General features: G+C 41.7%; 1 long non-coding RNA gene and 5 other non-coding genes across 10 annotated transcripts in view; 3 read left to right on the forward strand and 3 right to left on the reverse strand.

Moving 5' to 3' along the window:
• The window catches only part of LOC109564869 (uncharacterized), a 40198-nt gene that overhangs the window by 2399 nt on the left and 10700 nt on the right, over positions 1–27099 (forward strand). Inside the window, exons 1-2 of one of the 5 annotated variants that reach the window (XR_011568778.1) lie at positions 2511–2939; positions 24492–24610. This is a non-coding gene — a long non-coding RNA (uncharacterized lncRNA). Of the gene's footprint in view, positions 1–2510; positions 2940–22903; positions 23833–24491; positions 24611–27099 lie in introns of those variants that run through there. The other 4 variants (XR_011568779.1, XR_011568780.1, XR_002181554.2 and 1 more) reach the window with 4 other exon arrangements.
• On the reverse strand, positions 327–398 carry TRNAP-UGG (transfer RNA proline (anticodon UGG)). Its single transcript has one exon. It is a non-coding gene; the product is annotated as a tRNA-Pro (tRNA).
• On the reverse strand, positions 1535–1624 carry TRNAY-GUA (transfer RNA tyrosine (anticodon GUA)). The gene is given in 2 exon segments: positions 1535–1570; positions 1588–1624. It is a non-coding gene; the product is annotated as a tRNA-Tyr (tRNA).
• Positions 3088–3160, reverse strand: TRNAT-UGU (transfer RNA threonine (anticodon UGU)). The gene has a single exon. It is a non-coding gene; the product is annotated as a tRNA-Thr (tRNA).
• On the forward strand, positions 24021–24102 carry TRNAL-UAG (transfer RNA leucine (anticodon UAG)). The gene has a single exon. It is a non-coding gene; the product is annotated as a tRNA-Leu (tRNA).
• On the forward strand, positions 25689–25770 carry TRNAL-AAG (transfer RNA leucine (anticodon AAG)). The gene has a single exon. It is a non-coding gene; the product is annotated as a tRNA-Leu (tRNA).

Here is a 27099-nt window from a genome sequence, read left to right on the forward strand (position 1 = left end):
CGGGTGGGTTTCTGCCTGGGCTGAGCTTGAGCTTGGAGGTCCGAGTCCGACGCTCACTGGCCAAGAGGACACGGAGCTGAGGGGGCCTGCAGACTACAGGACCGTGGCCCCCGCTCCAGGGAGCACGGCTGCCTCTCCCATGCGTCTGCTGGCGAGAGTCCTGTAAGCCAGGCAATTTGACCCCGCACACATAACAGCTCCAGCTACCACATGTTCGATCAGTGTACATCTTTTGTAAAATAGTTCGGAACGCGGGAAAATTTGCACAGAACAGAGCTTTTTTCAGCAATAGCAAAGTTGGGGTGGAGAAGAGGAAAAAAGGAATTGGGCTCGTCCGGGATTTGAACCCGGGACCTCTCGCACCCAAAGCGAGAATCATACCCCTAGACCAACGAGCCACAGTAAAAGTAACGCGCAGAGATTGTCTCTGAATCTTACTTCTCCGCCAGCAATTGGCTGCCTGATTACTCTGAACTTCTAGTTTCTGTGTAGAAGTTTACCTTTGATTTTGCTTAGCTGTTCTTTATGAAGTATCATGTCTGACTCTGCCCTCACTTATCCTCCTCCATCCGCGTCCTGGACCCCTCCAGACGCCAGATGGGGTGAGGAGAGGCAGCTTTTCAAGACGTTAGTCCCCGTGTTTGAGCTCCAACAAGCCCCTCCCTGAGGAGTCTCTTTGAGTTCCAGACTGGAGGGAACCTGGAGAGAACCGAGTTGCAACCCGAGGGCCCGAGCCGGGGTCGATAGCAAGACTGTAGGGTCCTGAACACCAGGACAGATGCCCAGGATGTGTAGCTGTCCGGCTGCTACTACTTCGCGAGAGTGTAAAATCCTAGGGGCAGGAATGACGGGCATCAAAATACGGGTAGCCAGTATTTTGATCTATTGGAGGTGAACCAGTCTGGGGCGTGTTCGTAAAGATCAGACTCCCGAAGTTTCCTTGAATGGGAATCAAATGTTCCATTTCCCCACCTTTGCTTAAGTTGTTTCCACAGTTTGAAATTCTCTTTCCCAGTCACATCCCAATTTACGTCAAAGCCTATTCCTCCTTCCTGCTCCAGCTCAAAAAAATTTTTTTCGGTTGTTGTTGGAACTAAAAATCTGTTAACAGCTGACTAAATTAAAAGGATCTCCTCACGGAATGGATTTGTGCGTGTAGAGTGAATGACGGTCTCAGGGGGTTGTCCCACAAATTAGAGCTCTAAGGACCGCAGAATATAATATATATTCAGTACCAACGAGTGGTGTTGGATCTTCAACTTTTGAACCTCAGGCGGCAACCTAAATTCAGTTAGACCATCAAACTCAGAAGTTCTTCAGATGGTTGGAAGAGTTGGTGCTCACTTCCCCTCTTCTGAAAACCGTGCCCAACAGGACCGTTTTCAAGATAACAAAACCATCTTTGGAACGGGGTAAGGTCTGTAGAAAAATACCCTAGAACACTTACAACGTAGGGAGAAATTGAGAGCGAGGGCTCACGAAATTGAGAGAAAGGGCTCACCAACTAGTTGCAACCCCCAAAATACTCGTTTCTTCCTTCGAGCCGGAATCGAACCAGCGACCTAAGGATGTCCACGCTTGGAATTACTACAGTCCTCCGCTCTACCAGCTGAGCTATCGAAGGAAGCACGAACATTGAGTACTTAGAATTTTGTATTGAGAACATTGATAAACAGAGGTTCTGGCACAATAGCCTACTAGTTGCCAGTGTGTAAATTCCACGTAGCCGACCAGTTTAGGAGAAAGTCCTTCATCCACACTTCTACGGACAACCCCTCTAGAGCTGGATTCTCCTGCTTCAGAGAGGGGCTTTCAAGCAGGCCTAACCTGTGAGCATTTCACTGCCGTACCTAGAGCCTGTGAATCTCGAGGCCGCCCCAAGCCGTGGCGATCTCCTGGCCTGTTGTCTTCACTTAGCGCGCTGCCCCGGGCCTCCTGGCCTGATGGTGTGTGTCTAAAGTGGGAGCAGACACCCGGGCATTGGAAAACTAAGGGCTGAGGTAGTGTAACACACAATTCTGGTCGCGCAACTGCGAGCCAAGAAGGGCGGGCCTTAGAGCTCCGGCCTGGGCCTCCCTTTTCCTCAATTCCCATGCTCGCCTCCATAATCCAGGAGCGTTTGCACAAGCGAGATGCTTCTCCCTTCCGTTTACACGTCCACAGACTAGCAGAGGTAGAGGCTGTGACGTATAACACATAGCTAAGCCCAATGTTACTATGAGAATTGACTCTTGGAGAAACTATTTTAAGGTTTTCAAAGAGGTAGCCACAGATTCTTTGAGTCAATAATAAATTTAGTGACACGAGTCTCGACCCTAATTTTCCCGCTGAGATATTGAAGTGTTCGAAAACCCACTGAAACATGGAACCTTGTCGGACAGCCTATATTCTCCCAAACGCTTAATCGGGACAGCGGACGCTGGGGAGAGGACTTGGTTCTGGACTCCAGACCTGCTCAGAGCGGCTGAAAGGGTTCGATCCTCAACCGCCCTTGTGTCCCGCCGCGGCACGGGCCGCCCCCACCGCTCTTGCTGTGGTCCCGCAAAGCCAGGGCGTCCTCGGAGCCTGGCAGCACTTGCCGCAGTTTGTAACAGACTGCCACAATCAGGGCGGCAAAGCAGCCCGTGCCCCCTACTGCTGCTGCTGCTGCTGCTAAGCCGTTTCAGTCGTGTCCGACTCTGTGCGACCCCAAAGACGGCAGCCCACCAGGCTCCACCGTCCCTGGGATTCTCCAGGCAAGAACACTGGAGTGGGTTGCCATTTCCCTCTCCAATGCATGAAAGTGAAAAGTGAAAGTGAAGTCGCTCAGTCGGGTCGGACTCTAGCGACCCCATAGACTGCAGCCTACCAGGCTCCTCGGTCCATGTGATTTTCCAGGCAAAAGTACAGGAGTGGGGTGCAATTGCCTTCTCCGTACCCCCTACTACTGGAACCTAAAAGTAAGTGTTCTGCTCGGGTGTTTATTTGGGACATCTGGAAACTGGCGGGAAATTATAATTAGCGGAATTTCCGCTGGAGTTGAAGTTACGCGAGAGAGGCGGGTAGCTGGTGAAGTAGATTTTAAAAAGAGTCAAAGAATTGCCCAGTAGGCCCCAGCGAGATTTGAACTCGCGACCCCTGGTTTACAAGACCAGTGCTCTAACCCCTGAGCTATAGGGCCTTGCAAGTGAGCGACATCCCTTGCTCTCTAAAACAGCTTTTATGCTGGACCTTTATTAAGGTGCCTGTGTGTACTGGGCAAAAAAACGTGGACGTCGTTTCAATCTGTTGTTGCTCAGCCGCTCAGTCGTGTCCGATTCTTTGCAACCCCATGGACTGCAGTAGGCCAGGCTTTCCTGTCCATTATCTCCCTGAGTTCACCCAAACTCATGTCCTTTGAGTCGGTGATGCCATCCAACCATCTCTCCCCTTCTCCTCCTGCCCTCAATCTTTCCCAGCATCAGGGTCTTTTCCAGTGAATTGGCTCTTTGTATCTGGTGGCCAAAGTATTGGAGCTTCAACTTCAGCATCAGTCCTTCCAATGAATATTCAGGTTGATTCAGGATTGACTGATTTGATCTCCTTAGAGTCCAAGGGACTCTCAAGAGTTCGAAAGCATCAATTCTTCAGTGCTCAGCCTTCCTTATGATCCAACTCTCACACTCTTGCATGAATACTGGAAAAACCATACTTTGCCTATCTGTTCCTTTGCCAGCAAAGTGATCTCTCTGCTTTTTAATACGCTGTCTAGGTTTGTCAGAGCTTTTCTTCCAAGGATCAAGAGTCTTTTAATTTCATGGCTGCAGTCACCGTCCATGGTGATTTTGGAGCCCAAGAAAATAGTCTCTCACTGTTTCCATTGTCTCCCCACTTATTTGCCATGAAGTGATGGGACCAGATGCCATAATCTTAGTTTTCAGAATGTTGAGTTTTAAGCCAGCTTTTTCACTCTCCTTTTTCACCTTCATCAAGTGCTCTTTACTTCCTCTTCACTTTCTGCAATTAGGGTGGTGTCATCTGCATATCTGAGGTTGTTATTTCTCCTGGAAATCTTGATTCCAGCTTGTGCTTTAGCCAGTCCGGCATTTCGCGTGATGTACTCTGCATAGAAGTTAAATAAGCAGGGTGACAATATACATACTCTTGACATACTCTTTTCCCAATTTGGAAACAGTCCCTTGTTCCATGTATAGTTCTAACTGTTGCTTCTTGACCTGCATACAGGTTTCTCAGGAGGCAGGTAAGATCCCCATCTCTTTTAAGAATTTTCCACAGTTTGTTGTGATCCACACAGTCAAAGGCTTTAGCGTAGTCAAAGGAGCAGAAATAGATATTTTTCTGGAATTCTTTTGTTTTTTCTATGATTCAATGAATGTTGGCAATTTGATCTCTGGTTCCTCTGCCTTTTCTAAATTCAGCTGGTACATCTGAAAGTTCTCAGTTGAAGCCTAGCTTGAAGGATTTTGAGCATTACCTTACTAGCATGTAAAATGAGTGCAACTGTGCAGTAGTTTGAACATTCTTTGGCGTTGCCCTTCTTTGGTACTGGAATGTAAACTGACCTTTTCTTGTCCTGTGGCCACTGCTGACTTTTCCAAATTTGCTGACATATTGGATACAGCACTTTAACAGCATCATATTCTAGGATTTGAAATAGCTCAGCTGAAATTCCATCCCCTCCACTAGCTTTGTTTGTAGTGATGCTTCCTAAAGGCCCACTTAACTTCCCACTCCGGGATGTCTGGCTCTAGATGAGTGATCACACCATCGTGGTTATCTGGGTCATGAAGATCTTTTTTGTATAGTTCTTATCTGTATTCTTGCCACTTCTTCTTAATCTCTTCTGCTTCTGTTAGGTCCACACCACTTCTGTCCTTTTTTGTGCCCATCTTTGCATGAAATGTTCTCTTGGTATCTCTAATTTTCTTGAAGAGATCTCTAGTCTTTCCCATTCTATTGTTTCTCTCTATTTCTTTGCATTTTCACCTAGGAAGGCTTTCTTATCTCTCCTTACTATTCTTTGGAAATTTGCATTCAGATAGATATATCTTTCCTTTTCACCTTTGCCTTTCACTTCTCTTCTTTTCTCAGCTATATGTAAGGCCTCCTCAGACAGCCATTTTGCCTTTTTGCTTTTCTTTTTCTTGGGGATGATTTTGATCACCGCCCCCGGTACAATGTTACAAACCTCTGTCCATAGTTCTTCAGGAACTGTGTCTATAAGATCTAATCCCTTGAATCTATTTGTCACTTCCACTGTATAATCATAAGGGATTTTATTTAGGTCACTATTGGAACTCTGTAGTCTCTTGCTGGGGACAGCGCAATATGGGGTCAGTGACAGGAACTACCACTAGATTAAGAATGTAGAAATTTGCCCAATCCAACATAGTCTAATGTAGTGAAAGTTTTCTACCCTCCACCCTCTGCAGATTGTGAAAATCAAGAAGGGGAAATTCTACATAGAGGAAATTGTTGACCACAGATCTCTCAGATTAAATTTCGACATCCACATTTGGTTTTCTGTTTGACTTAGGACGTGCACCAAGGGGCAACCGCCTGCCCCAAGGTCATTACATTAGCGATTTCTCCACAGCTCAAGTCTTAGTGCCAGAATAGGCATTCATTAGTTCATTCATCCCTTTATTGGATAAACACTGAACTCCAGTTCTGTGCTAGGCGAAATGAGACATCTAGATTTGGTCTTTACTTTGAAGCCAGTGGATAGTCTTATGGTATAAAAGAATGTTAGCTTTCATGAAAGAGAACAATGAGAAGTAGCTGTGTCAAGTGTGAGAGAGTGGTAACAGTGCTAAGGTTCACAGACCTGCAGAGTGAGCCATCACAGAGGCAGGCCTTCAGGAGGGGATGGAACTTGAACTGCACTTTAAGGGCAAGTTAAGACTTACACAAGTTTGGAGACAGAGTGATCCTTGGTAGAGAAAAAAATTATGAGCAAAGTTGGAGAGAAAGACCTTGGCATTTAAAGTGCCAAGGCAGAACACTGGCTGGGGCAGATGCCAGCCCTTGTGGAAGTGAGGTATCATAAAATAGGTTAGCAGGAGACTTAGAAAATTCTGGAATGAAGTTATACCCCTTTAAAAATTGAACAGGGAAATTCACAAGGTATGAATATGAACATTGGTTTGAAGGGGAGAGAGAGAAACCAAAGTCAAGGGAACACCAGAGACTGGCCATGGTACATATTGTCAAACATGAAATGTAGGAGAATAATAGTTATGGGATTGGAAAGGAAGGAATAAATGAGAGAGATACAGGAAAGGGAGAGTCTGCTGAAGCTAGATATGAATGAAGAAATAAGAGACAATAAAGAGGAAAGAAGGGTGATTCTCAAATATCATACTTTGAAGAAACAAAATGATACTGAAAAAAGAAAATCTAAAGGAGAGATGGGTATCTGGAGAAGGCAGAGGGGTGAAGAAATGTTAAAATTTAGGCAGGCTGGATTTGAAGTGTAGATGGAGGATATAGGAATTTATGACAGCTAGGGTACTCTTGTGTCTGGAGTTCTGTAGATTAAGTCAAGGCTAGATCAAATTACAGAGGTCATTCATTGAGTCAGAGCCTGTAAGAATTATGTGCTCTTGAAGGAAAAGAGTACAAAGAGAAAACAGCAAACACCTGAAAATAAGCTTTCTGAATAGCCCCGTTTCAGGCCTTTGTCTGGAGAAGGCAATGGCACCCCACTCCAGTACTCTTGCCTGGAAAATCCCATGGACAGAGGAGCCTGGTAGGCTGCAGTCCATGGGATCTCTGAGGGTCGGACACGACTGAGCGACTTCACTTTCACTTTTCACTTTCCTACATTGGAGAAGGAAATGGCAACCCATTCCAGTGTTCTTGCCTGGAGAATCCCAGGGACGGGGGAGCCTGGTGGGTTGCCGTCTATGGGGTCGTACAGAGTCGGACACGACTGAAGTGACTTAGCAGCAGCAGCAGGCCTTTGTCATATGAGTGTGTCCAACATTTTTTTTTTTCATTCAACATTTTAAAAACATTTTCCTTACTTTTTTGTAATTTCAATATTATTAGTAAGATTGTCCTAGAAAACTTGCTTTCCCACCTGGCAGCTGAGAATGAGGATGTGACCTAGCTCCACCAATCAGATGCATCCAGAGAAGATTTCAGTTTAGAGGTGTAAATAATCTTCTTTACTCCTCTAATCCAGGAGTTAATAATTCCACAGGGAAATCCCGTATATGTCCAGTGATGAAGGTGTCAGGTTCTTGGGTTTGGGATTTCTTAAATCTATAGATCATTGCCTTTCTTCCATCTGGAAAATTCTCATCCATTATCTTTTTAAGTTTTTTTTTTTTTTTTCTCTACTTTTCTTTCTCCATTCATGAAACGAATTATATATTAGACCTTCACACCCTGTCCTTCATCTCTTAACCTCTCTTTCATATTTATTGTCTTTTTGTCTCCATACTCATAATCAACTACTGCTGTATTTAACCAGCTGTTAAATCTACCCACTGAGTCAACCGTAATTATAAATTGTAATTTTCAATTTTAGACGTTTTGCTTCTTTTTCAAAACAACTAAGCCAAATTCTATAATTTCATATTATTTGCAGATACCTGCCAGCTTTTTAAAAGTCTCTTTAAACATAGCAATTATATTGTTTTAATATCTATAATAATCTGTATTATGCTATCTGTTGCTTTAGTTGATTCTTACTCATGTCGAATTGTTTCCTGTGTAACTGTTCATCTTTGAATGTATACTGCTCAATATCTTTGCAAAATTATAAGCAGTGAATTTTTGAGGTCAAGATGAAAGTTTCTTCCTGGAACAAAAAAAATTACATGGCTTTTGTTTCTCATATGTAACTGAACCATTATCAGCCCAAAAGGACTCTAAAAAGAGTTCATGGTCAGACATTCCTTCGGCCTCCAAGATGATGTAAGGCCAAACTGCAAATCAGAGAAAAAGAATACCTGTAGTCCTAGCTTCGCAGTAAAAGTTGAAAGCTCTTCTTTTTATTTTCCCTTTCTAAGCTCAGCTGATTTCTGCTGAGCTCCACAACAATAACTGTAAGTGAAAGGTTAACTTCTTATTCGTTCTTATCTTGTGGGCATAACTCTCTGGGGTCCCAACTTAATATTTGGAAGAATATCTTAGAATTTCTACTTTTGGTGGGTGCTGAACCTTGGCATCTGCCCTTCCTTTTTCTCCCACCCAAAGGTACTGCCAAAACTATAACCCAATTTTGCAGTAATTAGCAAATGTCTTTGGAGAAGGCAATGGCACCCCACTCTAGTACTCTTGCCTGGAAAATCCCGTGGACAGAGGAGCCTGGTAGGCTGCAGTCCAGGGGGTCGCTAAGAGTCGGACATGACTGAGCAACTTCACTCTCACTTTTCACTTTCATGCATTGGAGAAGGAAATGGCAAGCCACTCCAGTATTCTTGCCTGGAGAATCCCAGGAACGGGGGAGCCTGGTGGGCTGCCGTCTATGGGGTCCCACAGAATCGGACACAACTGAAGTGACTTAGCAGCAGCAGCAAATGTCTTAAGAGCTACAAAGATTAATGCTTTCCTTACCTCTCAGATTTCATCTTTTCCTTAGATTCTGGCCTATTTGTTTCTTGTTATCATATTAGTACTTTGATGCTTTTACAAAGATTTGGTAAAATCTTATCCAATATTTTTATCATTTTTCCTCAAGGAGGTTGGTCCAATTTAATTAGCCCACAATTACCAGAAAGGAGATTAGAGTGGTAGGAGCTATAACATCAATCATATTCTACCACATGGACTGAGAAGCAGAGAATGCATTACTCTAGAAAGGGCCTAAGGGAGAGAAAGCACAAAAAAGAGAGCAGTGATAGTAAAAAAGGAAGCCTTGTGTACCTTCCAAGTCCCTAGTTATGACTCACTCCAGAGGCCTCACTGTATTCCCTCTTAGAATCTATGAGACTTCCCTGAATTTTTACAGCAATTCTCCCTTCTATTTAAGGAAAAATTATTTTCAACTTAAAATAACACTGACGGAGAAGGCAATGGCACCCCACTCCAGTACTCTTGCCAGGAAAATCCCATGGACGGAGGAGCCAGGTAGGCTGCAGTCCATGGGGTCACTAAGAGTCGGTCACGACTGAGTGACTTCACTTTCACTTTTCACTTTCATGCACTGGAGAAGGAAATGGCAACCCACTCCAGTGTTCTTGCCTGGAGAATCCCAGGGATGGAACCTGGTGGGCTGCTGTCTATGGGGTCGCGCAGAGCTGGATACGACTGAAGCGACTTAGTTGGACCAAATAACACTGAAGGTATTAATACATGTTTCTACATTATAACTTTTATCTTCTAATATTTGGATCAATATTTATCAAATGGCAGTTATATGTTGGCCACATATACAGATCTCTGCTCCAGTCAGCTTGGTCTACTTATAATTCCCCAAATATAACTCACACCTTTTCCAGTTGTGATCATTTGTTAATTATTTCTTCAACTAGAATGATTTTCCATTTCTCCATACCTGTCAAACACTACTTATCCTGGAAAGATGATCTCAATGTTCTAATTCACAGTATCTTTGCTTTTTTACCAAGTAGATTTCCTCTCGTTTCCCCTCTGAAACCTATGAACCTTTTTCATCTTTGCTATTCCTTCTTCTTCACTCTCTCTCTCAGGATTTTGAACAGGACACATGTAATGGAGGTGTTCCCTAGCACCCAGAAGTAAGCATCCAGAGTGCCATTACTCATTCAACTACACTCAATCAGTTATGAAATTATCAGACTGTTCTGTCTTTCCCGAATTTCTTCATCTTATATGATATATTGTTGAAAGAATGCACCCTTTTATTTTTTTAATCTTCCAGAGTTACTTCTAAATTCTGTTTTCCTATCTATGTCTATGTCCACCTTTTGGAAATGCTACAAAAGATACAAAGAAAGAACTGAAAGAGATGGAAAAGAAAAAGGGAAGGAGATTCTATTACACTTAATTATAAAGTACTTTATCTTGTTTTTAGAATTCAGTGTGTTAGCATACCATTAGCAGTTTTAGTACACTATCAGCAGTATGTGAACCGAGAACTTTCAGACGTACAAGCTGGATTTAGAAAAGGCAGAGGAACCAGAAATCAAATTGCTAACATAAGCTGTATCACAGAAAAAGCAGGGGAATCCCCCCCCCCAAAAAAAAACCATGTACTTCTGCTTCATTGACTACTCTATAGCCTTTGACTGTGTGGATCACAACAAAATGTGGAATATTCTTAATGATATGAGAATACCAGACCACCTGATCTGCCTTCTGAAAAACCTGTACACAAGTCAAGAGGCAACTGTTAGAACTGGACATGGAACAACAGACTGGTTCCAAACTGGGAAAGGAGTATGTCAAGGCTGTATATTGTCATCCTGTTTATTTAACTTATATGCAGAGTACATGGGGAGAAACGCTGGGCTGGAAGAAGCACAAGCTGGAATCAAGATTGTCGGGAGAAATATCAATAACCTCAGATATGCAGATGACACCACCCTAATGGCAGAAAGCGAAGAGGAAGTAAAGAGCCTTGATGAATGTGAAAAAGGAGAATGAAAAGGCTGGCTTAAAACTCAACATTCAAAAAATGAAGGTCATAGCATCTGATCCTATTACTTCATGGCAAATAGATGGGGAAAATGTGGAAACAGTGTCAGATTTCATTTTCTTGGTCTCCAAAATCAATGTGGATGGTGACTGCAGCCATGAAATTAAAAGACATTTGCTTTAAGAAAAGCTATGACAAACTTAGACAGTGTATTAAAAAGCAGAGACATACTTTGCCAACAAAGGTCTGTACAGTGAAAGCTATGGTTTTTCCAGTAGTCATGTATGGATGTGAGAGTTGGACCATAAAGAAGGCTGATCACCAAAGAAATGATGCTTTCAAACTGGTGCTAGAGAAGACTCTTAAGAGTCCTTTGGACTACAAGGAAATCAAACCAGTCAATCCTAAAGAAATGAACCCTGAATATTCATTGGAAGGGCTGGTGCTGAAGCTGAAGCTCCAATATTTTGACCACTCATTGGAAAAGACCTTGATGCTGGGAAAGATTGAGAGCAGGAGGAGAAGGGGGCAACAGAGGATGAGATGGTTGTATGGCAACACTGACTCAATGGATATGGGTTTGTGCAAACTCAGGGAGAGAGTGAAGGACAGGGAAGCCTGGTGTGTTGTAGTTCGTGGGGTCGCAAAGAGTCAGACAAGACTTAACGACTGAACAACAACAACAAGCAGTTTTATGCACTGTATTCTCAGCTCCTTGAGGGGAAGGTTGTATGGGTTTCCAAAATACCTAACAAAGTGACCAGCACACAGTGGTATTAATAAATACTTGAAATGGAGGGCAAACTACTACACAGATATGTTCAGGGAGTAAAGGATATTATTGCCCCCAGAAATCTGGAACCCAATAGATTCTTTTAGTTTCCTCTTCCTGAAATTATTGGTAAAACAAGCACTGGAAATCTCTAAGAGACTTCTAGCTCTTATCTAATTTAAACTCCAGGACACTAGTCTGAATTCAGGGGCCAGTTCTCATTTTATATGGTCACTAAATGGTGTACCTAACACTAACAGAGATGAATGCCCCACCCACCCAACACACACAGAGTATCTTTACAGAAAAGAGAAGAAGTTACCTAAAAATAAACATATGGTTACCTATTGAGACTGAGAATATATAAGATAATGTTTATAACAAAAAGGGTGAAATCCGTTTAATGTGGCATGTACATTTAGCCCTACTGGGGCAGATTTCCTTTGAAAAATGTCTGACCTCCTTTCTCAGTCTAATTCATAATTTCAGACCCTCAAGCAGATACACTTTTCAGTGAGAGAAGCCCCACCTAAAAAACTTATTTGCCTAACAGGGCAACCTTTGTTTCCTACACATTTGTTCAGTGGAAAGTACGTCTTCCTGAGGGTTTGGCATCACACATTAGGATTGTGAAGGAAAGTCAGGCATTTCTCAAAGGAAATTTGCCCTAGTAGGGTTGAATACCAGAGAAGGCAATGGCACCCCACTCTAGTACTCTTGCCTGGAAAACCCCATGGATGGAGGAGCCTGGTGGGCTGCCGTCTATGGGGTCGCACAGAGTCGGACACGACTCAAGTAACTTAGCTGCAGCAGCAGCAGGGTTGAATACATACGTTAGGAAAACAAGGAACACTTTCAATCTCATTTTATGGAGCCAGTATCATGCAGATACCAACAACAGACAAAGATAGTACAAGAAAGGAAAATTACAGGCCACTATCAATGCAAAATGCTAGCAAATTGAATTTAACAGTATATTAAAAGGATCATCACAATGACCAGGTAGGATTTATCTCTGGGATGCAGAGATGATTCAACATGTGTGAATCAATCAACGTGATAAACTATATTAACAGGAAAAGAAGAAAGCCACATGACCACCTCTGTGCTATGCTTAGTCGCTGTCTGACTCTTGCAACCCCATAGACTGTAGCCTACCAGGCTCCTCTGTCCATGGGATTCTCCAGGCAAGAATACTGGAGTGGGTTGCCATTTCCTCCTCCAGTCCAACTCTTTAGGACACTATAGACTGTAGCCCTCCAGGCTGCTCTGTTCATGAAATTTTCTAGGCAGTAATTGGAGTGGGTCACCATTCCCTTCTCCATGACCATCTCTAGATGCAAAAAAAGCATTTGCCAAAATTCAACATCCATTCATGATAAAAAAAAATACTCTTACTAAAATAGGTATAGAAAGGACTTATCTCGACACAACAAAGGTCATATATGAAAATTCCACAGCTAACAAACCATAATTAATGGGGGAAACCTGAAATCTTTCCCTCAGAGATCTGATACGAGGCAAGAATGCCCACTCTCACCACTTCTATTTAACACAGTACAGGAAGTCCTAGTCAGAGCAATTAGAAAAGAAAAAGAAATAAAAAGCATCCAAATTGGAAAGAAGTAAAATCATCTCTGTATAGAGATGACATGGTTATATATGCAAAAAATCCAAACTACTGAGCAACAACCAAAAAAACCTGTTAGAACTAATAAGTGAACTCAGTATAGTTTCAGGATATAAAGTCAACATGCAAAAATCAGTTGCATTTCTGTACACAATAACTATGCAAATAGGAAATTAAGAAAACAATCCCATTCACAACAGCAATAACAACAACAAAATACTTAAGAATAAACTAAAGAGGTGAGAGCTTGAACTTTCTGACCTGTATCAAACTCAAGGACATCACTAGTCAATTTCAAAACAACATTTGATAGCAAGTTCTTGCTACAAGCTTGTAGTTTCAAAGTGTTCCCACCCATTTCACAACTGCGTTATCATTTCAAACCCCAATCAATCCTTATGAAATAAGCACCCTTACTTCTTCTAATCCTTGACAAACAACTTATGTAACCTGTTTTTTTGCCTTTGTAAGCTTTCCTCATTTTGTAATCCAATGGAACACAATTCAAGTGTTTCCTTGAATTTGTGCCTTCTGGGCTGCTCTCTTAACAAACCCTCAAAAAAGCTTTTTTTTTTTTTGGTCTCAATCAGGTCTCTGTTCCTAGAATTCTTGGTTAACAAGGAATAAGATACAAAGAAAAGATAAAGAGGGGTCTTATTGTAGGATAATACAAATGTTTTAAACTTTGATTATAATGGTGGTTGTACAACTTGATAAATTTACTAAAATAGTCATTGAATTGTACACGTACAAGGATGAATTTAGGTATATAAATCATATCTCAATAGTTATTTTTAAAAAGTATTGATGGGAATAATAGAAAGAAAATAGCAATCAGGAGACTTAATCTCCTCTATTTCATAAATTACATTTAACATAAGTGAAATAAACACTGTTCTTAAAATCAAAAATTGCTAGATTTAGTAAAATTAGATCTAACTCTACGCTATTTATAGAAAACATTTTAAATGTAAATACATGTGTTAACAGAAATAATCAATAAACAACAGAAATAGAAAAGAGTTTGATCTGTGCCAAACCAAAGACTATAACCCAGGAGACACAGATTCAATAAGCTCTTGAACTGTGTTGCAGTGGCTTACAAATGGGAGAAGCTTACATAGGCAAAAACTTCAAAGTTATGTAAGTTGTTTGTCAAGGTTTAGGATTGGATCTGGCAAGAAATAAAGGTGTTTGTTAAACAAGGATTGCTGCTGCTACTGCTAAGTCACCTCAGTCATGTCCGACTCTGTGCGACCCCATAGACGGCAGCCCAGCAGGCTCCCCCGTCCCTGGGATTCTCCAGGCAAGAACACTGGAGTGGGTTGCCATTTCCTTCTCCAATGCATCAAAGTGAAAAGTGAAAGTGAAGTCGCTCAGTCGTGTCCGACCCTCAGAGACCCCATGGACTGCAGCCTACCAGGCTCCTCTGTCCATGGGATTTTCCAGACAAGAGTACTGGAGTGGGGTGCCATTGCCTTCTCTGTCAAACACTACTGGCCAACCACTAATCTTTCAACTATGTTCACAAAAGAAAAGGAAAAGGATCTTTTCCAAACACAAATAACATATATTTTATAGGAACATCCCAAGTTACTTAAACCAGACTTGTTAAAAGCCCTGTTTACCCTTCTCCCACTATTCCATCTTTTCTCCCATTCCCCTGTCCAAGAACTCCTCTATCCAAGATTGGACAGTAAATGGTGTTTTCCCCAGCTTCTCACATGCCTAATATAGGAATCTCTCTCTCTCTTTTTTTTTTTATCTTTGGCTCACATTTTAATCTTAGGTATAACACTATTTCCCTCTTCCTACTCCTCTTTTCATATTCCAGTTTTTGTCCAGTTATAGAAAACCTCCTCTTCCTTCTCTCTTATTAAAAATAGTAAAGCTCTAATCACAGCTTCTAAGCAAAGTGTAGAAAACATTACACATGCCAAATCCCACTCATAATTCAAGAAAACCATGAAGGGAGCACAGTTGTAAACTAAGGAAGAGTTTGTTATCAGAACATAAGATCTCTGCGGGCAAGGATTTTGTCTATTTTGTTGGGCCTCCTGCCTGGAAAGTAGAAAATGGCAACCCACTCCATTATTCTTGCCTGGAAACCTCCATGGACAGTGCAGTCTGGCAGGCTGCAGTCCACGGGGTCGCATAGTCAGACAACATTGAGCACTGAGCACACACACAGGAGCAGGGCAGCCTACAGACTAAATACTATTAAGTTCTACCGATTTTTTTACTTCTCACTGGGTTGGTAACCTAAAGTAAGCAAAAGTAACAGGAAGCTCCTCATATCTAAATTTTATCTCCCTTACATTCTATCTTTTTAGAGTCGCTTTGAGTTTATTTCCTCTTTGTAAGAGACCAAGAAGGGCCACCTGTGTTCAACAGATAACGCCAGTTTGTTAACTCAAGTACTGTTTTAATCTGAAGAAGGAAAAACTCTTTGCCAAGACAAGTTTAAGCATGTATGAGTTATATGAACACTCTTAGATTCTCCTACTCATAAGAATATCTATTAACCATGCCTTTTCAAGGTTAGGAGTACACTTATACATACCTACATCAAGAAAATGCCATTATACTTAAGAATCAGTAACATTACTCTCAAGCTTTCAAAAGTGCTTTGAAATCCTTCAGAATATCACAAATTTATCAAACCTACTTCTCAGGTATGTACTACTTATCAAACAAAATCTATACACCTGGCTTTTTTCTTATATAACAAATTCAGTTATACCTAATGACATAACCAAGTTTGTCATTGAAAACTTTGACAAGTTTTCCAAGAAAAGGTTTTTCATGTTTTGCATACAAATGCACTTTTCATTTACAACCTATTTTGAAGTGAAGGTCATTCTACAGAGATTAAAAACACAGCCATACAGACACAGGCCTGACCCTTCCTAAATGACTACTAGTAATTGGCCCCATCTCTCAAAGTGAGACAAGTTCCTTAACATTAAATAGAAGCCTTCCAATGTTTCTCTCTCCTCTAAACCTCAGACCATGTTTTAATAGATCTTTTGTTCAAAAGGATGCAAAGCACATATTCCAACTAGTATTATGTCTCTAAACTTTAAGATCTTTAATTTTCCAGAAATCAATTTAAAGCCAATAAACATAATCTTGATATTTCAACATACTCCAAAAGAAAACTCTGAATCCATTTTCACATAAGTTTACCATTACACTTATTAAGTCATAAAAGCTTTAAATTGGCAAACTATGCTTTAAATGTTACAAACCAATTAAATGTTTAATTATAAGAAGTTGAATGCTACACTTGACTGTTAAACTACTGGGTTCCAAAGTTAAATAAGTTATTATGAAGTGTACATATGTTACGGTATAGAAGGTGTGGTCAGAAGCTAGCTGCAGAAAAAGAAAAAAAAAAAAAAAAAACTTGAGAAACTCTGTATCATGAGTTAACCATAATTCAGAGCAAAATGTTTATGTCTGTTATTAAGGGTAGAAATAAAACACTCTGAAAACTTGAAAAAAAAAAAGGTATAAGCAACCATATGTACTTATTTCCTAGGTTGCTAGATGATATTAAAAACTAAATCTCAAAATCATCATAAAGTCTGATAAATGAAACTACAGTAGACAGACTACACTTTTGAAAGTTTTGTAATTTTAGCAAGAATTCAGTGAAGACTTATTTTTATAACACTGATTTGACTACTTGATCAAATCATTCTAAATGGAGGTGGTTTGGGGACAAACCAGAGTAAATGCTGAAAAGTGTAACTCAAGTCAAATATACACAAGGAGGTTAAATCACCTTAGAAATATTTCACTTGAAAAAAGATTCCAAAATGGCTAATCAGAGATATTAGCATACTTAAATTAGTTTAAAACACTGAAAGTTATTTTATTTTAAATCAATGTTTTGATGTAAAGAAGTATCACCACCTAAAACAAGAATAAAATAAAATGGATAGTGAATTCCATGTATCTTTTTCTTCACCTATGAGGATGAGATGGCTGGATGGCATCACTGGCTCAATGGACGTGAGTCTGAGTGAACTCTGGGAGTTGGTGATGGACAGGGAGGCCTGGCGTGCTGCGATTCATGGGGTCGCAAAGAGTCGGACACAACTAAGTGACTGATCTGAATCTGATCTGATACTTGTGAGGTCAGCTGCTAGAAGCTGATGACAAGCTTGGTCATTCTATAAATTTTATGACAATCAAAGCAAAAACTATGAAAATCAATACTTTCCAATCTACAATATTTTACCTTGACTGTTGAGTTTGAGTACAGGACAGCAAGATGGACGGTAATCTAGATTACACTTCTGGGGTTTTCTCAATTTCCAGGAATCTTATCTCAAATCCCCAATTAATCAATCTTCCTAATTCACAATTCTGATAGAATATATGATACATTCTAAAATAAAACTTTAAAGTTGCTAAAATAAATTCAGTATTTAGTTTCAATCCAAATTCTGAAATTAGCTCACTAAGGAAAAATTAAAAGAATCAGTTACAGTGTGAAAAAATCATTGAAAATCCATATTCCCCAAAATCCTCTTACTGCTCCCTGTAATTTTAAACCAAGTATTACTTGAAATTTTTGTAATTTGAAAAACTTGTAACTCTTAGAACTCTGAAACTGTCAGTTTTTTTGTCAACTAATTTCTTCTTAAAATCAGTGAACTATGAAAGTCATATTTCACAAAAAAGTAAAATTCTATGAGTTTAATTTTAATAAATTAATTTTATTCATGCTATTAATATCTTAGGAAGGACTATTGTAGAGTTAGAATCATACTATTTTATTACTTTCTACATTAGATGTCAAAAAATATTTCTAAATGATTACACATAGTATACAAATATTCATATAATGTAGACAAAATGTGTAACTAACACCAATGAGTGTGTGTGTCTCTGTGTTAAGGGAGAACATTCACTCCCAGTATCATGTGTAGTAAATATTTACCAATCCACCTACAAGGACATGTTTGCAATTCTTCCATTACGGGCTGATTGCTGCTAGCAGATGCTATTTTGAGAACAGCTGGTGTAGTCTTTGAGTCCCATACAGTTAAAACAAGCGAACAACAACAACAATAAAATTCAAATTCTTAGATTCAGGAACATGCCTGAAATCATATCCACAATGGCCACCCAGCTCCATTTTGAGTGCCTAAACCACAGTTACCCCATTTTGACTTAAAAGTCTATTCTTTTCTTTAATGGTTAAAGCAGATGTACAACCCATGTTTGACAGGTCATAAGATAGACTGTTCTAGTTAGCATAAAGTTCAAGCCAAATTGTGTATAAGCTAGAATAATGTGCCTATACCTCAATATATGAAAATTATTTCCATCATATAGATATGTTAAAAGTAAAAAATGGAAAAGACATACTATGAAAATTTTTTTTAAAAGTTGATGTTAGCTACCTCAGTATCAGAAAACAGATTCTTTACGGTGAGAAATACTATATGAGATATTGAGGAATATTTTATTATTAAAGGGTCAATTCTATACAAAGCACAACATTCCTTTTGGTACCTTTTGGTATATTCATACAATGAACTATTATTTAGCACTAAGACCTATAGGCATGAGATATCAAGTCATGAAAAGACCTGGCAGAAATATTATGAACTGAATGCCTATGTTTCCCCCAAATTCATGTTGAAACACTAACCTCCAGTGTAATGGTATCTGGAGATGGGTCTTTTGGGGGTACATAGGGTTAGATGACATCATGAAGATGGAACCCTCATGCTGGGATTAGTGCCCTTCTTAGAAGAGATGCCAAAAAGCTAACTTTCTTTCTCACTCTGTACCATGTGAGGACAAAATGCTTGACTGCAAGCCAGGAAGATAGCTTGCATCAGAATCCAACCATCCTAGCACTCTAGACTTCTAGCCTCCATAACTGTGAGTAAATAAAATTCTGTTGTTCAAGTCACCCAATCTATGGTATGTTGTATGGCAGCCTGAGCTAAGACAAAACACTCAAATGCATTTTACTAAGTGAAAGAAGGCCACGGCAACCCACTCCAGTACTCTTGCCTGGAAAATCCCATGGACGGAGGAGCCTGGTAGGCTGCAGTCCATGGGGTAGCGAAGAGTCGCACACGACTGAGCGACTTCTGTTTCACTTTCATGCACTGGAGAAGGCAGTGGCAACCCACTCCAGTGTTCTTGCCTGGAGAATCCCAGGGTGGTGGAGCCTGGTGGGCTGCCGTCTCTGGGGTCACACAGAGTTGGACACGACTGAAGAGACTTAGCAGCAGCAGCAGCAGCAAGTGAAAGAAGCCCATCTGAAAGGCTACATATTATATGATTCCAACTACATGACGTTCTGAGAAAAAGGCAAAACTATGGACACAACAAAATGATCATTGGTTGCTAAGGGTTGTGGGGAGAGAGGGATGAATAGTCAGAGGACAGAAGACTTTTAGGGCAGTGAAACTGTTCTATTTGATATGGTGGATATATGCCATACATCTGTCAGAAACCATAGAATTTATAACACCAAGAGTGATCCCTAATGTAGAGTTTGGGGGAGAAAGGCTCCATGCAAATGTGTATGGCTGAGTCCCGTCACTGTTCACCTGAAACCATCACAACATTGCTAATCTACTATACCCAATACAAAATAAAAAATTAAAAAAATAGAGTGACCCCAAATGTAAACCATGGCTGGGGGTGACAATGATGTATCAGTGTGATTCATTGCTTGTAACAAATGTACCATCCTACACCACCCTAGTGTAGAATGTTGATGGTGGAGAAGGCTGTGCATGTAGGGGCAGGAGGTATATGGGAACTCTATGTACTTTTTACTCACTTTTGCTGTGGACTTAAAACTTCCCTAAAAATAAATTCTGTTTAAGCTCTCCCACAATAATCTTGAATTTCTATGTATCTAATAACACATCTTCAGAGGTAAGAAACAAAAGTGGACAGAACTGAGAGAAGGAATAGAAATAGAGAAACACACAATCATGACTGGATATTTGAACAAATCTCTCTCAGTAAGAGTTAAACAAGTGGACAAAATATTCAGTGAGATCATTGAAGATTTTATGAGCACAGTAACCAATATGTGGTATTGAGAGGTGACTGGATAGAGTCCTAAAAAAGAAATTTTGAATAAAGTTTACTATGCATATGTCAACTAAAAATTGCCATTTGCCTTCTGCCTCTACAAGGATTAAGTCACTAGCTGCTGCAGTCACTGACCTTCAACACATCCTGAAAGGAGCTCAGGGTGGAGAACAGGAATGAGGCACTCTGTGCTCTAGGAAAAACTGGCAGAACAGGGTATTCAGGTAGTTATTTTCAGGAGAAGATTTTATGAGCTCAAATTCTTGGATCTTCTCACATTTGGAAAAGCACTAAAATCATTAACAGAAACATTTTCTCCTTGTGATTAGCAGTAGGCCTCTGCCAAAATGTGTGCTTGACTGAGCATATCCCCCTTCACTCAAATCATAGAGAATACTGACTTCCCCTATCCCCTGGTGAAGGGAATGGCAACCCACTCCAGTATTCTTGCCTGGAGAACCCCATGGGCAGAGAAGACTGGCGGGTTATAGTCCATGGGATCACAAAGAGTCAGACACAACTGAGAGACTCTACACACCTCACACTTCCCTCCCTCTTCAGAGCAGATAGTTCCTCAGAGCTATCTGAGACACTTTGCTGAGCTATAGTCTCCCTAGATAAAACTTAACTCACAACTCCCACGTTGTACATTTTTTCAGTCCACACAAACTTCAGTCACTCTGCTGACAGAATGGAGGACTGTAGGATTCGTGTCCTGGAAGACATTCTTAGGTCTCCATGATTCAAAGCAGAACACAGGTATTTTGCACACCACTGACAAGGGTGTGCACGCCACCTTGTTGAAGCCTGTAAAACTGACGTAATAAAAAATACATTTGGACTTAGAAGATCAAGGTAGTTGAGATTCCCTGCTCTTGGACCAAGATCTTGCAGGTTCATTGTTCATGGACTTCAGACTTTCTAGATTTCAAATCTCGGAGGTTCTTCCACAGATGAGAAAGATCCCTGGTATTGAGTTTCCAGGATGATCTCATTTGATTAATTTGAACATGTGAAGAGCTGTCCATGTGGCCCATTTCTCCTAGTTTTGCCTGTGTACTCACCTGTCATGCCCAGCAAAACAAATACACTTGGCCAGAGACCTCAGAAGATAGCACAATCTGATTTCATTTTTGTGTAGTTCATCTGAGATCTCCAGTGTTTCTAGTCCTGGGCATCCTTGGGTTCACAGTCTATTCATGTCTTACAGGTCATAAAGTGGTCGGTACTGTTCCTTAGTATTGGAAAGACCTTTTCCTTGTCCTTAACAGTTGTCTTTACTATTTTGCCAAGGTTTTCTGCTTTTCCCTCTCATTTATATCTAAGACTTCTCAATCCCCCCCCGCCCCCCCGCCACCATACTGAGCACATATTTCTTCCCTGCACATTGCTTTCAAGACATCTACATATCTTTATATCTAAGGCTTCTCATTTTTTCCCCCACTGCCACCACACTGAGCACACATCTCTTCCCCGCACATTGCTTTTGAGACATCTACAGATCTTTATATCTAAGGCTTCTCATTTTTTTCCCCCACTGCCACCACACTGAGCACACACCTCTTCCCTGCACATTGCTTTAGAGACATCTACAGATCTTTATATCTAAGGCTTCTCATTTTTCCCCCACTGCCACCACATTGAGCACCATCTCTTCCCTGCACACTGTTTTCAAGACATCTGCAGATCTTTAACTCCTTTAGTTCACCTTCCTCATTTCTGCTGGAATTCAAAAATTCTACAAAACTGATCTCTGCTGCAATCAATGGTTCTCAAAGCATGGTCCCTGGATCAGTAGCATTTGCATCACCTAAAAACCTGTTAGAAATATAAATTCTTGGGCTCTTGGTCTTCTAAATCAGAAATTCCAAGAGCTGAGTCCAACAATTTATCTTTTTAATAAGCCCTCAGGTGACTGTGATGCCTGCTACATTTGAGAGTCAGTGCTCGAGATGCCCCTCTCCAGTGATGTCTCTCTCCACAGCAGCAGGGAGCTCTGGCCCCAATATGCCTACCTCTTTAACCCTTGAAAATGCATTGTGGTTCATTGACAGAGATCCCACAGAGGATCTGAGTTAGCAGTCTTCCTCCAATCCCTGCTCCCTTCACTTTTACGTTAAAACTTATGGGATTTCAAGAAGAGATCTCTGTCTCTATGCCCAAATTTCCCCTTCGTATAAGGACACCAGCCATATTGGATTAATGCCCACACTAATAACTTCATTTTAACTTGGTTACTTCTGTAAATATCTTGTTTCCAAATAAGGTCACATATTGGGGCACTGGGGATTAGGACTTCTATATAACCTTTTGGAGGGACAAAATTCCACCTACAACAAAGACCACAGAATTTTACAGGAGGCTCTGGGAAAATCCCCTTTATATGTCCAGGGAACCCCCAACACTACCATAGGATTAATTTTCTTTTCTCTTGGGGGAAATTAAGAGACAGTGACAAGTGTCTGTTCTTAAGGAAGTGAGCCAGGTCTGGGTGCTTCTTCCCTAACATAGACTGTATATTTGCAAGAGAGAGGGAGGCACAGAACATGAACATATATAACCTCCCCATTTAAAGCTCTTGGTGGAAATGTGCTCCCCAAATAGCTTATTTAATGTTATTAAATGGAGGGTGTGATCCGATGTCATCAAGGAGCCACAATTTCTACTTTCTTAGAAGGCAGAAAATCGGTCCAAACATCCCCCAATCCCACCACCCAGCCTTTTGCTGTCACCTATTCCCCGACCCCACCACCACCTCCAAGTCTAGGCAGTAATTGTGAAATAATTCTGCTACAGCCACACACTAGCGAAAGAGATAGCAGCATCTGGCCGTTCTGTTATTTCCAATTTGTTGTGAGGAAAAAGCAAGAGTTCCTTTCCGCATAGGGAACACGGAGACTCAAGTGTGTGGACTCTAAACAGATGCTCAAACGTTTGGAAAACTGATGTGTGTGGCTACTCTTCTGTGTGTCAAGAGGAGTGACAGTGTAATGCTAATTTTCTCTCTTTCCGACTCGGTTCTCAGGCTCCTCTCCGTAGGCCTGCAGGCTCGGGGTTCCGGGTAGGATGAGGTGCGGGAGCACGCAGAGTACCAGCCTGGGCTCAGAATCCTGCCTCAGTCCTTGGAGAAGGGCTTCTCTGGCTTCTCCTTCCGCAGTCGCCAGTGGTAATAACCGCTGCATGGCTACAACTGCGCAGGGGAGACAGGACCTCTCTGGGAGACGCAGAAATATATGTTCCAAAGAAAGGGACTGAAGGCTCCCTGGAAGCGGGAACCGATCCCACCTAAAAGACAGCCTTCTCTTGCAACAGGCTGAGTTGGGAAGATTCTGCTTGGGCTGACACTAGGCAGCGGGCATTGATTGGCGTCGGCTTTTTGGGCTCTCGGCCACTAAGAGCAAAGGGAACTATGGGTTTGTTTCGTTTTGTTTTTTGTTTGTTTATTTTAATCCTTTAACGCAGGCCCTATCCATGCCTCCTGGAGACTCAATACTGCTCTCCTAGCTTCAGAATCGAAAAGTATCGAACTCAAAATTTAGCAAAAAATTGAAGTCCAGGCACGCGGAGCTGACAGGGAAAGGCAGCTTTGCTCACTTACTCCTCCAGCGCCAGTATCCCCAAATGATACGGATACTAATCACTTTTTGTCCAATCAACAAATAGTTTTTGAGCGCTTACTGGACGCAAAGCAGAAGCTCATGTGACCCACCTTCGGGAAGCTGTTTCAGTCCACACTCTAAGAGCTGCGCTTCCGGAGCGATACTTGGCTTTGAAGTTATTTCCCTTTTACTTCCTCGAGTGAGAAAAGCTATTTGGGTTGGGTGGATACAGGTTCGAGTTCTAGTAGAGCAGAGAACTTTCTTAGTGTCCTCTGGTGATATCTAGAATCAAGATTTGGGGTCACAGAGTAGAGGACAACGCTGGGGGGAAAAAAAAAGGCAGAAAGGTGTAACTAGCGAGTGTAGGGGGATACCTGATGTGGGTAGGGTAGCGTGGCCGAGCGGTCTAAGGCGCTGGATTTAGGCTCCAGTCTCTCTGGAGGCGTGGGTTCGAATCCCACCGCTGCCAAGGTTTTGTTTCTTGATCGTGAATGTTCACGACCCACGTCCTCACTACAGGACCGGATAAGGACTTGCCAAAGGGAAAGCATTTAAGCTGAGGCTTTTTCAAGTTGAGAGAAGAGAGGTGGAGAACCTTGAAATTACCTTGAAAGTGCACGTGCCCCACAACGGGCTGCCCCAGCGAGGGGAGCAGGGAGTGAAGTCAGATGGTCTCATCATTTGCTGCTAAGCCAGCAAACTTCGGGCAGTTGCAGAATGTCCCTGTGCAGTTTCTGCTACTGACTGCCTCTGGGATCCCTACTGTTCCCTACAGGATGATCTCTATTTATCTGCTGCTCTCCTCACTTAAACAGCACCCACTCCCTCACTCACCCTTTCTCTTTCCTTCCCTTCCAGGCAAGGATGGTAAAGTCAGGCCAGTAAAGAAGATGGGTTAAGCTGGAAGAGAATCATCGAGGGAGGCAATTGCTCCTCAGTTTACCATCTGTGCCACCAGGGAAGCCCCATCAGCTCAGGCAAGTGATTTAATTCCAAGGCTTGAGTCACCCAAGGAAGAGTACTCTGACCCTACCTAGCACATAGTGTCCTAGGATGGGTTCACAATCAGAATTTGAGCTCTTTAAGGAACACTCTCACTTTCTGACCCTAGAGGGCAGTGCCTTTCCTGCCCAATATGCAACACTTTTGGTTCCCAAAGGGTGCATTGGGCATGGTTTGGCACCTACTGCACTCAGATTTGAATCCAGGCATCTCCTCTTCCTTAAGCCTTTGAGGAGTCATTGGTTCATTTTAGTAGGTGGAGATGACTGGACTATTGAAGGCAAGCAATAAATTTGTCCATCTGACTTGTTACTCTAGTCAGCTTCTGAAAATGAAGTGAAAGTGTTAGTTGCTCAGTCCTGTCTATTTGAGACGCCATGGACTAGAGCCCACCAGGCTCCTCTGTCCATGGAATTCTCCAGGCAAGTGATAGTTTGGACAGTTCCATATGAATTTTCATATTAATCAGTCAGCTGATTGTTTTCTGGAGAAAAAATATAAGAAGCTTCTTTTCTAAAGAAATAATTCAGCAGAGCCACATGTGTGCATTCTTTGATGTCTCAGCTGGTGGAAATAGGGGGAGTTATAGAATTCTGTTGGCATCTTTAGGTTGTTGGTTAGATTCCAAATAGGCGCTGGAGCATTTGCAACTGCTCTAAAAACGCCATTGGATGTCATGTTCGTTGAAGATTTTCGTAGCTTTAATTAGCAACAGCCTTCGTTTATCTTTGTAAGAGATTTCTGGCAGACTGAGGTAGCCGCAAGGAATAAAACATAGTAACACTGCAGAAGGCCCACAGCCTAGTGTGTGGTACAGATTTAATTCATGCATTACCCATTTATTCATTCACTAAATTCTTCCCCTTCCTGGGTGGAAGATGAAAAATTCAGAGCCAACGAGGCGAGTAAACTTTTGCAATAAGTGTCCGCTGTGCCCTGAACCCCTTGCTCTTGACGTTTGAAGTTAGGACTTCGAGAACACTTTGTATAAAGCAAAATTGAGATGTAAAGAAAGTACTATCAGAAAGAGTAGTGAATTTGTGTCCAGCATCTGGTAGCGTGGCCGAGCGGTCTAAGGCGCTGGATTAAGGCTCCAGTCTCTTCGGGGGCGTGGGTTCGAATCCCACCGCTGCCAAGGAAAGTTTTTGCCAGTTGCAGAAGACTGAGATCTAAAATGAGACAAATATTCCACCTACTGGGTTAGAGGTGAGAGACTGAGCGTGTGGCAGCGAGGTTCAGTTAAAACTAGTCAAATCCGTTTTCTGGCATGAAAGTTTTGCTAATTAGTGACGTTTTGATTAGTCTTCAAAGATGAATTTCACCAAGGGGATAGGGGTCATCGGAAACAAGTTTTAAGACCTTAAAACGGAAGCTTTATGTGCAAACGCAACTCCGGAAGAGGAAGCTGTCACATTCCACAAGGGACTGATAAAAGGATAGGGGAAAGGGGGAGTGGTGTCGCCCCCTTTTTTTCCCCTACATTTTCACAGAGGGAAATTCACAGAGGCTTCGCGGGCAGTGTAAAACCGAAATTCAAGAGGCAACTCTTTTGGCAAAAGTGCAGGGCGTAGCCGTTGGGTCCATACTGTCGTCAGAGTACAGTGGTGACTTTAGAGTTAGTTCCTCAGGTCCTCAGCTCTCCATTGGTCTGTTTGCTCTGGGACGCATCTGCCTTCCCACGCCCAAGCCCCATTTCTGGTCTCCTGATGCAGACTCTGCATCTTTCTCTACCAGGAAGGGAGAAGAACAGGGAGGGTCTGAGGGAGTATGTCTGGAGTGTGACTCAACAAAAAGGCAATGTCCACCGGAGGAGGGAGGTGTTTAAATTCTTGTAGACTTGAATCAAGGATCTTGGACAACTAACTTGGAAAATTAGCTCACTGCCCCTACAGCTTGCTTTCAAAAAGTCCGAAAATGTTTTAACCCAGAATCTGAATGCCTGTTAGACATTTTCACCTCTTGAACTGTGAATACAGTGAACTTTGGATCTTTGCCCACATTTCAGGGGTCCAGGAGAGTGTATGGATGGAATTTGATGTCCATTGCAATCCAGGTTGAATTAAAATGTTACACCTTTCTCAGTGTCTTTGGAGAGGCCCATTTTGCAGGAGAGAGCACCCTTAAGCAAAGGAGAGAGCACCTTCGGGAGGTGGTAAAGGAACAAAGATGGCCCATGTCCTTAAAAGAAACATCAAAAGAAGTTTCCAGTTCCTGGCTGAATTCTCAATATAAGAGTCTGCATATGATTGTTCCTCTTTTGCTTAGAAAACTCACATAACAAAATCGCAATCTTTGTTTAACATAAACATTGCACCCCTGCACTCACTGAGCTGAACTAGAATGAAGAGAAACCCAGAAATGTTCAAATGGTCTCAATTTAAATTCATGACAATGATCTCAAGGGCATCTGCATAATAATCTTACTATTTTTCTCAGTCGCTTCACTGTACCATTCTTAAAGGTT

Source organism: Bos indicus, chromosome 10 (assembly GCF_029378745.1).
Source record: "Bos indicus isolate NIAB-ARS_2022 breed Sahiwal x Tharparkar chromosome 10, NIAB-ARS_B.indTharparkar_mat_pri_1.0, whole genome shotgun sequence".
NCBI lineage: Eukaryota > Metazoa > Chordata > Mammalia > Artiodactyla > Bovidae > Bos > Bos indicus.